Genomic DNA, 3,988 nt, shown 5'->3' with positions numbered 1-3,988 from the left:
AAAGGGCTTCAGGCTATGCATCCATATCCATCCCTGCCTCCCTCTTATTCAGAACACTATCAACACACTCGCTGTGTTGGGCAGCGTAGGGGCCAGCTGCCTGTCACATCAAGACTCCTTGACAGGACACTGGTCTCTACGTGTTTGTGTGCGTGTGTGTCTGTATGCGTGTGTGCTTTAGTGCGTGCCTGTGCGTGTGTGTGTGTGTGTGCTGTGCGTGTGTGTGTGTGTGTGTGTGTGTGTGTGTGTGTGTGTGCCTGTGCGTGTGTGTGTGCAGGTTGGGTGAGGCTGGACCAGTCTTCTGGGCAGCAGCTGAGGTGTGAGGGAGGGTCAGCATAGCTCTGCTACTGGAGCCCACGCAACTGTGCACACCAGGGGGCTGGAGAAGGCTGGGGGGGCTGGAGAAGGCTGGGGAGGCTGGAGAAGGCTGGGGAGGCTGGAGAAGGCTGGGGGGGCTGGAGAAGGCTGGGGAGGCTGGAGAAGGCTGGGGGGGCTGGAGAAGGCTGGGGGGGGGCTGGAGAAGGCTGGGGGGGGCTGGAGAAGGCTGGGGGGGGGCTGGAGAAGGCTGGGGGGGGGCTGGAGAAGGCTGGGGGGGGCTGGAGAAGGCTGGGGGGGGGCTGGAGAAGGCTGGGGGGGGGGCTGGAGAAGGCTGGGGGGGGGCTGGAGAAGGCTGGGGGGGCTGGAGAAGGCTGGGGGGGGCTGGAGAAGGCTGGGGGGGGCTGGAGAAGGCTGGGGGGGCTGGAGAAGGCTGGGGAGGCTGGAGAAGGCTGGGGGGGCTGGAGAAGGCTGGGGAGGCTGGAGAAGGCTGGGGGGCTGGAGAAGGCTGGGGGGGGGCTGGAGAAGGCTGGGGGGGGCTGGAGAAGGCTGGGGGGGGGCTGGAGAAGGCTGGGGGGGGGCTGGAGAAGGCTGGGGGGGGCTGGAGAAGGCTGGGGGGGGGCTGGAGAAGGCTGGGGGGGGGCTGGAGAAGGCTGGGGGGGGCTGGAGAAGGCTGGGGGGGCTGGAGAAGGCTGGGGGGGGCTGGAGAAGGCTGGGGGGGGCTGGAGAAGGCTGGGGGGGGCTGGAGAAGGCTGGGGGGGCTGGAGAAGGCTGGGGGGGGCTGGAGAAGGCTGGGGGGGGGCTGGAGAAGGCTGGGGGGGGCTGGAGAAGGCTGGGGGGGGGCTGGAGAAGGCTGGGGGGGAGCTGGAGAAGGCTGGGGGGGGCTGGAGAAGGCTGGGGGGGCTGGAGAAGGCTGGGGGGGGGCTGGAGAAGGCTGGGGGGGGCTGGAGAAGGCTGGGGGGGGGCTGGAGAAGGCTGGGGGGGGGCTGGAGAAGGCTGGGGGGGGCTGGAGAAGGCTGGGGGGAGGCTGGAGAAGGCTGGGGGGGGGCTGGAGAAGGCTGGGGGGGCTGGAGAAGGCTGGGGGGGCTGGAGAAGGCTGGGGGGGCTGGAGAAGGCTGGGGGGGCTGGAGAAGGCTGGGGGGGCTGGAGAAGGCTGGGGGGGGGCTGGAGAAGGCTGGGGGGGGGCTGGAGAAGGCTGGGGGGGGGCTGGAGAAGGCTGGGGGGGGGCTGGAGAAGGCTGGGGGGGGGCTGGAGAAGGCTGGGGGGGGGCTGGAGAAGGCTGGGGGGGCTGGAGAAGGCTGGGGGGGCTGGAGAAGGCTGGGGGGGGGCTGGAGAAGGCTGGGGGGGGCTGGAGAAGGCTGGGGGGGGGCTGGAGAAGGCTGGGGGGGCTGGAGAAGGCTGGGGGGGGCTGGAGAAGGCTGGGGGGGGGCTGGAGAAGGCTGGGGGGGGCTGGAGAAGGCTGGGGGGGGGCTGGAGAAGGCTGGGGGGGGCTGGAGAAGGCTGGGGGGGCTGGAGAAGGCTGGGGGGGGGCTGGAGAAGGCTGGGGGGGGCTGGAGAAGGCTGGGGGGGCTGGTCAGCGTCCCAAGGACCCCCCCCCAGACTGCTGGTAGCCCCCCTCCTCCCAGGGTCCATACAACACTGCCTCACACACACACCCCAGTGGACCCTCACACACACACAGGAATGTACCATGAGGCAACACCAGCTGCTGTTGAAGTGACTGATGGGAGAACGCCCCAAATACCTCCCCCCCCCCCCCCCCCCCCCTTGGGTTCAAATCCCCAACTGCTTCCGAAAACGCCACGCCTGCGCTGGAATCTGACCACCAACCTGCCAGAGACACAAACATGCATCAAAGCCTCTGGAGGTGTGTTTGCTGTGGACCATGTGACCCTCCATAAACACATCCCTCCCAGAACCAGACTGGACCCACTACCTCCCTCACTACACAGGGAAATCACACACACACACACTCACACACTCACCCTAACCCAGACTGGACCCACTACCTCCCTCACTACACAGGGACATCACACACACACACACTCACACACTCACCCTAACCCAGACTGGACCCACTACCTCCCTCACTACACAGGGACATCACACACACACACACTCACACACTCACCCTAACCCAGACTGGACCCACTACCTCCCTCACTACACAGGGAAATCACACACACACACACTCACACACTCACCCTAACCCAGACTGGACCCACTACCTCCCTCACTACACAGGGACATCACACACACACACACACACTCACCCTAACCCAGACTGGACCCACTACCTCCCTCACTACACAGGGACATCACACACACACACACATTAACCTTAGCACACACACTACCAGGCAGCTCACACACACACACTTTCACAGTCACCATAGACACACCCTGAGAGCTCTCTCTTACAGAGAGAGAGAGAGAGAGACACACTTCTAAGGTCTTCTCACACTCGTCCAGAGTCACTATGGACCTATTCACAATCAAGTTCAATGAATCCTTAGAATCAAGAATTCAAGATTATTATTTTTTTGCTTTTACCGCTCAACGTTTATGTAGATGAGGAAGTGCCCCCTTCGACCCCTCGGTATAACGTGTTGTCTTGTAGGAGCTATGTGACGTAAAACGTCGACACTACTGCCATTCTCAAGTTCAACGCGACCAACAAAATCAGAATAACATATCTCTCAAGGTCTGGAAAATAACCTTTTGGCGAAGCCTTAAGCTCCACGAGAATAGGTATGATCGCATTTGGGATGTAAATCACAAGGCGGGGCAGTAGACCGCACCTGTTCAGGTCTACACCTGGCTATAGCAGAAAGAAGCCGGCTCATTCATCCATGGCTACACGGGGATGAGCATTTACAGTCCTCTAATCATAACCTTACAAGCTGCGATGTAATACGCCAATATTTCGACTTCACAGACCATCGTTCAATCAATGCAAGTAGCTTGCAGTGTAGTTAATGACAGCTGAACAAAGTTCTTGCAAAACGAAGACATTACCAACTAAGGATAAAAGAGAAACTCAGATCAAGACAGTCATCCGCTGACCAGAAATATCGTTATTTTGTAAACAGATTCACGAAAAAGCAATCATAAATTGAGGATTTTCCAAATGCTTTGTTGTGTTTCCATGTCGATGAGATAGTAGCCTATACACTCTGAGAAAAGCTTCACCCAAAATAAAACTGCTCATTCTTACCTTACTGACAAGAATCACAGTTGCCTTTGGGTTCCTCGATTCTGTTATGCTATAAACGAACTCCTCCACGCTCTCCCACCATAGAAAGAAATCGTCTGCGTGCCTCTCCCTCCGACGCAAACCGGACAGTTATCTTCTCTTAATCCGCAAGTTCTTTTGACAAACTTACCCCCGCAGCGAGTTTTATTAAGACCAAACCTTTGAAAACAGTAACGGATTTATTCTGTCTGCTTCTAATTGTTTGTTTGTGTTGGAGTGTCCGTGTGTGTCCCTGAATTCTACACAAATGACCGGCCGCTACCGGGCGCACTAGAGAGTTACGAGAGCGAACCCAGCGGTCAGTGTGGATGTTGGCGACTCGTGCCCCGAGTTTGATAGGCTACTAACAAAAGCAGCACACTCCGTGTTAACCAAAAGCGATTCATGTTTAGATTTGCCACAAAAGTAGGAAAAAAT

The 3,988-nt window shown here is 59.0% G+C and overlaps 1 protein-coding gene across 1 annotated transcript in view; it reads right to left on the bottom strand.

Annotated features, from left to right (window-relative positions):
* LOC134019463 (plexin-B1-like) overlaps positions 1-3,988 on the bottom strand; it is a 42,547-nt gene extending 38,559 nt beyond the window's left edge. The window contains 1 exon segment of the mRNA XM_062460385.1: positions 3,533-3,988. The gene's annotated coding sequence lies outside the window, so the exon portion shown is untranslated.

This window comes from Osmerus eperlanus, chromosome 4, assembly GCF_963692335.1.
Source record: "Osmerus eperlanus chromosome 4, fOsmEpe2.1, whole genome shotgun sequence".
NCBI classification, from domain to species: Eukaryota; Metazoa; Chordata; class Actinopteri; order Osmeriformes; family Osmeridae; genus Osmerus; species Osmerus eperlanus.
Note: the sequence above shows the minus strand (reverse complement) of the source record. Positions and strands in the feature narration are given on the sequence as shown.